The 12,741-nt window shown below is 41.8% G+C and overlaps 1 long non-coding RNA gene across 1 annotated transcript in view; it reads left to right on the plus strand.

The window, feature by feature from the left end:
* LOC121280739 overlaps positions 1-12,741 on the plus strand; it is a 158,485-nt gene that overhangs the window by 145,381 nt on the left and 363 nt on the right. The window contains exons 4-5 of the long non-coding RNA XR_005943697.1: positions 2,191-2,350; positions 11,952-12,024. This is a non-coding gene — a long non-coding RNA (uncharacterized LOC121280739). The remainder of the gene's footprint in view (positions 1-2,190; positions 2,351-11,951; positions 12,025-12,741) is intronic.

Raw genomic sequence — 12,741 nt, forward strand, 5'->3', positions numbered from 1 at the left:
CCATACTTTTAACATAGTTACAGGTACCAAAGTACTTCACAGAGACGTAAGGAAAAACATCCAGAAAATTGGAGATTCAGAAGGGCAACTAGGTGATTTTAAGGAAGATCTCAAAGAAGGAGAGGCAGATGGAAAAGCGGAATCATATGGGAGAGATTCCAATGCGGAGTCTAGCCGAAAACATGGCCGTCAATGATGTGGCAAAATGAGGAAGAGATGCACAAGAGGCTGAAGTCAGCAGAATGGAGAGTATGAACGGGGTGGACTGTAAGACAAAAAGGAGATTACAGAGTGAGATGGGGAAAGGCCATGGGAGGTGCAAGGCGGGGATGGGGTGGTGTAGGAGGGTGTTTGCGGGTGCAGTAGGTTTTAAACTTAAAGCATTGTGTGGCCAGGAACAAATGTAGAACTGTAAGGAACTTGGTATAGAATAGGGTACACCCATGTAGAATTTACAGAGGGTGACAGACAAGAGGTCGGCCAGGAGAACAATGGAGTAATCAACTCTAGAGCTGACAAAGGTATGAATGAGGATTTCAAAGGCAGATGGGCAGAGGTGGCAGTGAAGGTGAGTAAGTTTTGAAGGTGAGATTTTTTTGTCACAGGGAAAACATTGGATTGGAAATTCAGAAAGGGTCAAACAAGATGCTGAGTTTGTGAAGCCACATGGACCACAGCGCTTCAAGAAGGCAGCTCACCACAACCTTCTTAAAGGCAGTTAGAGATGGGCAATAAATGCCATGCTAGCCAGTGATGCCCACAGCCCATTAAAGAATTTGTTAAAAGCCTGCGACAGGAGCCAGGCAACAGAATGGAGTTGATGACAAGTGTACAGAATTTCTGCCAGGGATCAATAACAAAGGCTTTGGTCTCCTCAATCTTTAACTGGAGAAGTTTACGTTTCATCAATGTCTCAAAGTCAGAAAAGCAGCCTGATAACACAGAAGCATAGGAGGGATTGTGATGCAATGCAGAAGTAAAACTAGATGGAAAAGCATGCATGTGGAAGTTGACACCAATGCTGTTGCCAAAAAGTAGCATACAGATGAGGAAGAGGAGGGAAAATGATGGGTCGCCCTTGGTGATGGTGTAGAACTAGGAAGAGAAACCATTTGGAGATTTTCTGCCTACAATTGGATAGTCAAGAATGGAACTATATAATGGCAGTCCCACTGATCTGACCAACAAGAGGGGCATCAGTGAAGGGTTGTATGATGGGCTATGCCAAAGGCTGCAAAAAATTTGAGGAGGGCAAAAAAAGATAATTTTGTAACTTCTGTTAGGGCCATTTTAGTGTGGTAAAAGATCCAGAAACCAATTTGGTGGCATTCTAACAAAGAATTGCTGGGGAGATGGGCATGGATCACATTCAAGGACCCTGGAGACAAAAGGGATGTTGGATACGTAGTAGCTTTCAGGAAATTCTCTTCACGTTAATGGCCGTTTCCTTCAAGAAGGCAGAGAGCTGCCTCAGGGAGCTGAAGACCTGGAGAGTAGTAAATAAAGTTTTTAAAACCAGGAAAAAAAATGTACAAGCATCACAATCAGTCATCTGAACAGATACATGATAAAAATGCCCTTCATAGATTTTTATTTTTCTTTCATTTACTAATGAAAATCTCACTCTGCCCTTGGATGAGGTTTCATGAAAAATGCAAAGTCCACCTGGCTGATTCGCCCATCCGCCAACCGTAATGTTAGACGGACCAAGAAAAATTGGAGACAATTGCACCTTAATTGGCCCCCTAATTGTTGGTGGGTGCACTTCCGACTTTTGCGCACGCCTGCTGACCAAAATATTGTGCGAGCGTGGGATGACCTCGGGACACTCGCCCAATGTCATCTTGCACAATTTCACACCCGATCGGGTCAGGCGCACACCGGCCGCCGACCTAAAATTTCTGCCCTATGGCATTTGGAGGATAATGTGGAGGGATAGTTTGTACAAAATAAACCATGTGGTGCTCACTGCATAACCCAGGAGCACTGTTGGTGTGATTGAGTTATGTTTGCTTGACAAGAGTGGCTTATTTTGCGTTACAAAGTTCATGAGGAATAAATTGCTGTGTCTGCAATGTTATAAACACGAGTTACAGAAGTGTAAAAAATGCTAGAAATTGCTGTCACTGGTACAGTTGTAAAGAAAGGCTAATTAAATGCTGGCCTGTGATGATTTGTGATACCATACAGCTGCTGCCACCTGTGGAACTATACCAGTGTATGACTCACTGTACTCAAAGAAAAACATGATGGGAGTTAGAAATCAGCGAAAGATAAACAGAAAATCATCGACAAACAATGAACTTACAGTAATATCAAGCGTTCTAAGAGTGGCGTAATCTACTCTCAGGTATTCAAGTGATTATTTTAAACCACTGAATCTTTGTTCACAAAATTTAACATTTCATTTGATTTCATTGATTAAATTAAGTTTTTAAATTGCTCTCTGTAATTCATTATTCTACAACTCTTTTCAGAGATTTTTGAACAAAAAGCTTCCTGAGTATAATTCAAAGTAATCCATTTTTATTTTTGTACCTTTCACACTTGAGTCAGTCACCATGTCAGATGGTTAGAACCAATAAAGCAGATTTATGGCTGAACTTTGTCCAGAAAAAAATCATTGTTGGTTTCCATGAGATGGCTTTGGGGTTAAAGGGAGAGGTACTTCAACTTCAGATGCAATAAAGTCAATGGTGAAACATAGTTGGCATAGTGATGCAACATGCTTTTGGTCTCTAATTGTCAAACAGATAACTCATGAATCCAAAGTTTATAGATCTAGAAAAATGAATTGTTCTTATGGTAAGTCAGCAATTAAAATGGTTCTTTTCCAAATGTAGTTAATGCAGGTATGTATAACTGTCATATTAAATTCATTAGGATACTTTTTAATATTCATTCTTGGGATGTGAGCATCACTGGCAAAGCCAGCATTTATTTTGCAGGCCTAGTTTTTTTTAAATTCATTCATGCGATGTGAGTGCCGCTGGCTAGGCCAGCATTTATTGCCCATCCCTAATTGCCCTTGAGACATTGGATGTGCTATTAGAGAGGGAGTTCCAGGAATTTTGTGACACTGAAGGAGCAACAGTAAAGGTTTACAACAATCTACCCTGTTATGATCCCCATAGAGACCGATAACTTTTCAATGGGCAGAATTTTGCCCTTGATGGGCGGGTGGGTCCCACTGGCTTGGCGGCGGGCGGGCAACCAATCACCGCCGCCGAAACGGACCCCACCGCCATTTTGAGTGGGTGGGCCAATTAAGGCCCACCCAGTGGGCCATCTGACAGGAAGCGCTGTGTGCTTCCTGTGCAGGGCGGGGGGGAGGGATTCCCCAACTGTCAAAGTGCGCTCTTTCGCACATGCGAACGAAAGAGCTCACTGCTCCCTGAGACAAAGTGAGAGCGCTGAAAGTTTTATAAACTTCAAAAATAGAAAAGTAAAAGAATTATTAACATGTCCCCCTCATGTGACAATGTCACAGAAGATGGGACTTGTTAATAAATATCACATAAAGTTTATTAAAGTTTTTAAAAACAGACATGAAACCTCATCCCACTGGTGGATGAGGTTTCATGTTTTTTCAGAAGCCCGCTGGGGCTCCTGGCCTGCCCGCCAGCCTTAAGGTTGGATGGGCAGGGCTTTTAATTGGCTTAATTATCCTGTCAATGGCCTCAATTGGCCATTGACAGGTGGGCGGGCGGACAGCTGATTGCGCTGTCTTCCCACCTTCCTGAACATTTCAATGGGGCGGGAGGACATCAGGGGTTCCCCCCGACGTCATCCCGTGTCATTTTCATGTCGGCAAGCAGGCCCCCAGCTCGCCGACGGAAAAATTCTGGCCAATAGATATTTGAATTCCAGTGACCAACTGAAAAGACCATACAAGATTTCAAGTTTTAAGACTTTTACTGTAATAACCAAACTAAAAGTAACAAGCGGGCCCCGCCCCTGCTCGCCAACTGGAAAAACCTGCCCCATGGGTTGAAGTCTGCAGAAACTATTAAAACAAGCTACCCTCTGAACAGCAGAGGCATAAGGTCAGGTTAACCTAAGGACAAGAAGATAAAATTAGATGAGGAAAAATATATATGCACAGACTAGATGCTCCCAACATAATGGTTCAGTGAATAATGGATACAGTTGACACGTACGGGACACAATTTACCCGTAGGTTTTGGAACCCTGATGTCGGGACCAAATGGTAGTCCTGCGCCCACCCTTGCTGGGAGTTAAACTTGGGTAGTTTTTTCCCAGAGGAGGCCTCCTAATTGGTCACCTCCACGCTCGCCATCCTTTGGCGGACTCCCAATGCTGCCAGTCCCTCTCAGGGCCTCGGCAGCCTCACAGGGAGAGGTTGGAGCAGTGAAGGCATATGGGAAATCTTGAGGGTTCCCAAAGTGGAGGCACCCTTGGAGGCATAAACTTAAACTATAATTTCAGAGGGGCCAAGCCAACCCCTTGAAGTGGACTCCAGCAGCAGCATTTAGGCTACAAGTACAGCCTTTACGGCCAGTGGACCCTACTTTGCGATATGGAGCCTCTGGCTCAGATAACCCCTCAGCCTGCTACAGGGAGTCCACCTCTATTGAGTTAGCAGCCTTCTAGGGACCACTTGGCTGCTGGAAAAATGCTGCGGACCCTCTAAATTGCCCCTAATTGACGACTTAATTATTTAAATTGGCTGCCCGCATCCATTGAACCGGCAGCCGATTCACATCCTGGCTCACCTCTGGCAAACGTTCCTGGCAGCTGGAATGCATCAGGTTGCTCTGCCATTTTCCTGGTCCCAGACCCCATGTCCAAACCCGCCACTCCGAGGTCGGGAAACTTCTGTTCGCTGTTTTCCACAAGGGCATTTTGTGGCCACAAAAGATTAGAGATGGGACAAAAGACAATTCCATGGGGTGATTTTGAAATTGTGGCAGAAGTTGGTTAAAGGGTACTATACACCGAGGCCTCAGAGTCGGTCTGTATTCTTCATCTCCTTTCAAATAAAATTAACAACTCATACATACTGACATCCACTGAATTTCACAGAAACAAACAGCCTGTAAGTAAGAGTTTTGTGTAGCTAACCAATATTTGCTACACAGACTATTAAAATTTAATTAACAACACCAACTTATATTTATACAAGGCCTTTAATAAAATAAAACGTCCCAAGGGACTTCACAGGAACATTATAAAATGAAATATGAAACTGAGCTACATAAGGAGCTATTAGGTCAAATGCCAAAAGCTTTGTCAAACAGGTGGGTTTTAAGGGGAAAGTAAGATAGAAGGGTGGAGGGACGTGGGGAGGGTATTCCAGAGTTTAATGCCTAGGCAACTGAAGGTCAGCCACTTATGTTATAACAATTAAAATCAGGGATGCTTAAGAGGCCAAAATTAAAGGGGAATGCAGATGTCCCAGTGGGCTGTGTGTTTGGAGGAGATTACAGAAATAAGGAGGGGCGAGGCAATGGAGGGATTGGAAAAGAAGGATAAGAATTTCAAAATCAAGATATTGCTTAACCGGGAGCCAATGTGGGACTTGCAAGTTACTAGAAAATAACTCTCGTACTCAGATTTGATATTTGTTTTAAGTAAATGTGACAGCTGAAATGTTCGTCTGGTTGTGCATCCTGCTCAATAATCTAACCTGTTTTTAATCTGTTATATACAATAATAGCATTTGGAAGGCAGCTATCTTAATTGCTTCTCTTACAGTAAAGGCAATTTAACTTTTCTTCACCGATAAACTTTGGATCCTTGAACCATCTGTCATATTGTTAAGCAAACAAAGGTATGTTGATGCTGCTTACTGATATTTTGAAAATTTTACATGCCACTTTAATTACTTTATTAAATGTTCTGTGATACTTCAGTCTTATTGCTGTATAAAGGAATCATTCTGCTTTCCAAGCATATAATAATTCCTCCATAAAACATTCTACATCTCCCTGCTGAGGATTTATAGAAGCTGTTTTGTTGGGTCTGGCAATATTCTACATGATACTCCTTTTCCACATGTTGTGTGATGGACAATTTGAAGGACACTTCATACAGGACAGGCTGGAACATGCCACATAAATGATAATACACAGGTTAGAGTTTGTTATATAGAACATAACACACAGGCTGGTGTGTGTTCAAGAATAATGCACAAGTGAGTATGTGTCACATGTAGAATAATGCACAGTTGGGTAAATATTAGTGTTACAATCAGGTTAGGAGGGGTGAACTAATTCCTCCCTTTGTCCCACTCCTGAGTTGGTCATAAGAGTCTGAATTTAAAAAGGTGATATTTCCAGTTCAATATATATACATATTTAACTGTATATAGCTCAGTGTCAGAAATAAGCCAGCCAGGTTCCTTAAGTTAACAAGTGTTAGTTTTGTTGCTAAAACTCACCCAGGTAAAGATGCAGCAATTATTAATGAAAGATTTAAAATGTACAAATATGTCCAACTACCTACTAATACTGAAACAACACGCACACAACCACCACCTTCAGCGCACCCGCATCCCCCACCCTACCCCCTGCATGCAAAAAAAGATTAAAAACTCTGCAGATTATCAGATCTTAAAACTTGGCCAAGTAAAAAGTAAAGTCAGAAAAAAATTGTTCACAGGTGGTCCAGAAGCTTGCTTACAGTGGAAGGGTCACTTTCCACAGTAGCTGCTAGTACTTGGGTTTCTCACTGGAGCGGTTGTGGCTGGTTGATTCCCTTTTCTCCTTTTCCCAAGAGCTAAGTCACGTGACCTCTCTCTGGTTTCAATCTGGGCTTATTTTAATCATTGTCTCTGAGAGTTCTGCAGACTCTGTGTCCTCATAAAGTAGCTTGCTTCCTTCACAAATGCAACATAATAGCTGTAGGCCAATGTGCTTCGCTTAGCAAAAGTCTTTTTTTTAATCAAGATATATTTATATATATAAAATAATATATGTCCAGCTGGTGACTTACAAATTAATATTTTATAAAAACACATCTTCATAACATTTAGGTAGAAAATAATGCACAGGTTGGAGCGTGTGATGGATCTCTGTTCCATAACTGCCGTATGCACAATGGTCATTACAGAAAGGAAAATCAGCCTCTTTGCACTACTTAATGTGTGGACATATTAAAACTTCTTTCTGTGAGTTAAGTTAGTAAATAAGAGGCATGGCAGAACATCTCGGTCCCATGGATTGCACATCCTGTTTCACATGGGAACTCTTGAATGCTCCTTGTGTCTTGGACAAACACCTGTGCAGGAAGCATCATCAGCTAAAGGAGCTCGAGCTCTGTGTTTTGGAGCTTGAGCAGCAGCTGGAGTCAATGCAGTGCATCCATGAGCTTGACAGCTATGTGGATAGCACATTTCTGAAGGTGGCCACCCAGAGCTTAAAGCTGTGCAAGCAGACAGGGAATGGGTGACCACCAAATAATCAAGGAGGACCTAGCAGATAGTGCAGGAGTTCCTGAGTGCATCTCACTCTCCAACCAGAATTCAGTTCTGAATGCTCATGAGAGTGATGGTTCATCTGGGGAGTGCCACCAGAGACATGTAACTGGCACCTGGGTGACTCAGCATTACCAGGTGGAGGACGGGAAGGGGAGGGGGAGGTGGGGGTAGTGGCAGGAGGAAGATTGGGAAAGCAATAATGATATGGGGATCCTATAGCTAGTGGGACAGACAGACGCTTCTGCAGCAGCAGATGAGAATCCAGGATGGTATGTTGCCTCCCTAGTGCCAGGGTTAAGGATATCACTGAGCAGCTGCAGAACACTCTGGGGAGGGGGGAGGGGACAGGGGGAATCAGAACCAACAAAATAGGGAGTAAGAAGGATGAAGTCCTTCAAGCAGAGTATAGGGTGCTAGGCAGGAGTCTAGCAAGCAGAACCTCAAAGGTAGTAATCTCTGGATTACTTCCAGTGCCACATGCTAGTGAGTATAGAACTAGAAGGATGGAGCAGATGAATGCATGGCTGGACAGATGGTGTAGGTGGGAGGACTTTAGGCTCTCAGGACATTGGGAACAGTTCTGGGGATGGTGCGACCTGTACAGGCCAAATGGGTTGCACCTCAACAAAGCCAGGATGAATGTCCTCAAGGTCTGATTTGCTAGTGCTGTTGGGAATGGGATAAACTAATGTGGCAGGGGGATGAGAACCTGGATGCTGCATTAGGAAGGATAAACAAGATGCACAAAGGATTGGAAGAGACGTGTAGCACTGCAATAAGAAATCGTAAGGTATTAAATGGAATCGAACTAAGAGGAAATACAGTAAGAGCTAATTCAGGTTTACAGTGCAATCGGATTGACCAGCAGCTTTCTAAGGCAGAACCTCCTGCTTAGATGGGGTGGAAGTCTCACCCTGAGCCAATTAACACCTGCCAAGTGTTAAGTGGCTGTTGGGCTGCTGGTATTGGTGGGGATGCGCTTCTTGTCAACTCTTTGGCAGGAAGCCCCATCACTGAAAAATTCTGCCCCAGGTGTTGGCAGCACAACATTGCTTAGCACCCTACTGTGCACAGAGGCAGCTAACAGTAGCACAGAGGAAGCCGATAACAAGGAGCCCACTCCACCCAGCAACCCCCACCCCATTCTACAATCATGCGACTAAAGTGGGAACACAAGTCGGCTTCCTACGTCTGATAGAACTGGTGCAGGCAGGTTGCAAATTGAGACCCCCATGCTCAAAAAGCATGGCAGTAAAAATAAGATAGAATAAACATTTGAAAGTAATGTTAGTGACAGGATTAACGTCAATTTTCTGCAAATTTATCATTTTGAAAGACCTTTGCACTTTAAGGGTTACTTCCAATGTCCAGGGTGTTGCAAGTCTTATCAGTTTTGTGGAGATATTTTACATATAGTGGAGATAGGTGAGGCTGCCTTCATATAGGAAAAAGATAACACCAGCAATTAAAGCACATAAAGTCACCGAATAGAAAAATCTATTTTGTGCCATAAATAAGTTGAACAGGCTTAACAGAAGGAAGTTGGTGTCTGGGTAGAGACTGACCTCAAAATTTGTAACTTTTGTTTTGGGGTTTAAGCAATGATTAAATTTTACTCTTACTACATTTAACTCTTTTGAAAAACAAAAATGCATAGACCTCTTATATTCATTTATGAATGTACTTAATAAATATCTTAATCATATTTAACTGCAGTTCATTATCAAGGAAATACATTAATAATCAGTCAGCATTGCAGTTGGTTGCAGGCTTAATTCAGGTGGCAATACCTTTTTGTGGACTGTTATACAGAAGTCATCAAAATTTAATTTACTAAAGCTTAGAATGAAAATTACATTTAACTTTTACATCTTTTGGATGTTCCAAGGTGCTTTAGAGTTAATTAATTAAATGTTGTTCCTTGTTGGTTTATCAACCAATTTTGCAAACAGCAGGATACTGTAAACAACAAATGAGGTCAGTGAATGGATGGATTGTTTTGTGGGATCTTAGTTAAAGGTTGAATATTGGTCAGAAACACTCCATGCTTTCCAAGTAATGGCATGGGATCTTTTACATCTACTTAGACAGCATAGCCTCAGGGTTCTACTGGGCCTTTACAAAGGCTGGGCAAAACCTACTGGAAAATGGTAGGCAACTAGCTTCCCATTGATTGTGGGATTCCCATGCTTGTAGGTATGGAACTTTGGTCTTGCCCATACAAAGCCAGTGACTCAAGTTAAACCCAGAAATGGAGTCTTTACATGGGAGTTTCCACTTCCCTGGAGTAGTTGGCACCCTGTGTTTTATTAAAGGCTTGTACACCAAATGGGATGAATCATGCCAGCCTCTAGATTGATGCGGGTGACCCCATCAGAGGTTCCAGATGAGGAGATCGACCTAGACCCCTGAAGAATAATTAAACAATTTGACAATTAGATCTCTCCCCCTTGTTTATGGTGCCAAAGTAGGCACTAATGTTTTGAGAAGGTAGGCATCAATGATGATCCTTTAATGGCTCAGGCATCCACTGAGGCAACTTCCCCCCCAACCCCACTCTGCACCCCACTCCATAATCTCAAGGATTCCAGGCTATGGAGTTTTGAGGCCCATTTTCTTAGCACAGAGCTTGAATATCAGGCTGCATTATGTGCTCAAGTGTTGTAACATGGCTTGAACCCATAACCTTCTGAGTTAAACACAAGAGTACCATCACTAAGCTGAGCAAAACATTTTGAATTTTTTCAAATTTTAACCTAGTTACATGCAAAATACAAAATAACATTGAGGGGTATTGGAATACAAAGCAGTGGCATGAAATAACACTACGCAGGAAAGTATCTTGGAGGGAGATGAAAATGATAAGGAATTCCAAGCTATGCGTAGTTATCAGAATTACAACTGTATAGGTGTGTGAACTGCCAGTGAACTTATGTGAAGGTCAGCTAGCAACAGATATGCAAAACATAGTTATTTACATAATACCAGAAAATAAAGTAATTGTAAAAAGCATAACTGTCTGGCATGTGCTCTTCATGTGCACAGACATAAAGTGGCTCCCAGGTTACAGGCTGTTGGGAAAAAAGCTTGGTAAATATTTTTTTTCAATTAATAATGCAATTGAAAGTATACCTAACACCATACAAGAATGTGTCCATGCTTTTAGAAAGGGGTTTTTGTGTTGTACAATGACAAAAGATATATGCACCAAAAGTCAGGAGCCAATGTGAGGGGGAAATTCAATGATTAGAGAAACCCATTATACTTTTACAAATAAACTCCACTTTAGCATTGGTGTTAATTTATGTCTGTTTTTAAAACCACCTAGTACAAAAGGGATTTCATGTATAATAAACTTACCCCATCAAACCGAAACCATTAGCTGAATCCAGTGTCAAACCAAGGATCTTGTCACAACTGCACTGTGCCTAGCAATCTCGCGTAACAACTGTGTGACTCTGCTCTCCCGATTAGTTCCTTTGAAGAAAAAGTTTCAAATATATCAAAAATAAAAAAGACTCACCATAATAATGTTTAAAAATAGTTCCACAATACAAAACTCAGATCCACCTACCAACTGTTAAATGGAGTAAACTGCACATGAGCTAAATTGTATAATGCCATTAGAGCCTGAGTTTTGAGGAAGATCACAGAGATAGTTTTTTCCTTCAGTTACATCATGGGGGCTCAACTGTTATTTCAACTAGTGGCCTGAGCAGATGAAACATTGTGGCTTTTCCATCAGATAAAGTTATTGGAGGAAAAGTCAATGCCAGAAGGAGCCCAAAAATCTGAGTTTTTAAATTTTTATTTATTTTTATTTAATTTAGTGGAAGACAAAAGTGCTTCTCTGCAGCCTACAGCAAAGGTTTAGGCCTCCTCTGCCATGACATGTCCCTCCTCACCCCCATTACAAATCAAAAGGCCCTCCCAACACTCCCTCTCTGTGACTTACCTAAGTGCTGAGTACCATTCCTTCAATCTCCATCAGCCACCTGAAAACCTTCATTCTGCTCCCACCTATCAACCAAGTGCTGTTTCATGCCAGTTTCTGGTGGTGAACTGACCTGGGGAAAGCAGATAAGACCTAGAAGGTGAAATTGCCCAGGCTTCATACTGCCCAGAGTAAGAGCAATTTGTTGCTTACCTTGGCTCCCACCCATGAAGCCCCTGCCCCAAATATTGAGCCTAATGGCCTTAAATTCATCCCAATACACAAGATGGGAATACACTTCGGAAAAATAAAGTAATTTACCAGATAAGGATAACCATATTGTCATCTCTTACATTAGGAACTGACTGGGTGAGATTTTACCTCATTCAAAACCCATCTACCTACAGAGAATCAAGCCAGCTGTCACTTAGGTGAAGTCTCATAAATGTGATTTTTTTTATATATTGATGTTATTTTCCTTTCAAAGAAATTCCCAGGTCTCAAAATTTTCACTTACTGCCTAAAACATTCCATTAATTTATTCTAATATAAGCACTTTTTAATCCTTTCTTCTAGGGCGGAAAACAAGATTGAATGAATATCATCCGTACACCAACATTGGCCATCTTCTATTTTGGAGCAACTGCAGGTTAAATTATTCTGGCAGTTATTTCCTTAATTGATACATATGTGGTTGGGATTGGGTGCAGGGATTCTTACGCTGGGTCTCTGCACACAATCTTCATGAATTTAATTTTCAACCAGGTGTATGGAAGTATCAGAACTAGACAGAAGATTCATATCAATATTTTAGTGGTGAAAGAGGCATCAGTAGGGCAGCAATGCCTTTCACAGCCTTTATGCTGTAAGTAGATGCGCTCTTCAGCCATGTGAATGAGGAGTGCAAGAATGCTGGCTTTGTCTTTCAATGCAAGCTTATTTAACAGGTCAGCCTGCAACTGTTATATCAATTGTTCAAACTTTTATTTTTTGCTGTTCTTATTGATTTATTTTGCTGGTTTCTGTGATGCTGAAGGATTTTGGTCCACCGGTTTTGCTACCTATCTACTAATTGGGATAAAGAATTTTCCTATGGAAATCCCTTTTTTTAAATTTATGTTGTTTAGGAGAAGATTATGTGGAGATTTTGAGGGCTGTTATGTTACCTCAAAGGAGAATTATGACTTTCCACTGTTATCCTCCCAATCGCATATAATGCAAAAAAATGGTCTTCTCTGCATTTCTCAAGTTAACAATGTCCTACAGGCTTTGATTCATCAGGGAGGCAAGGATACAGTTATGTCCTATGTTACAAGCAAACCTGCAGCTGAACTCCAAAGCAGATGTGACACCACCACTGGCTGTC

Source organism: Carcharodon carcharias, chromosome 8, assembly GCF_017639515.1.
Source record: "Carcharodon carcharias isolate sCarCar2 chromosome 8, sCarCar2.pri, whole genome shotgun sequence".
Lineage (NCBI taxonomy): Eukaryota > Metazoa > Chordata > Chondrichthyes > Lamniformes > Lamnidae > Carcharodon > Carcharodon carcharias.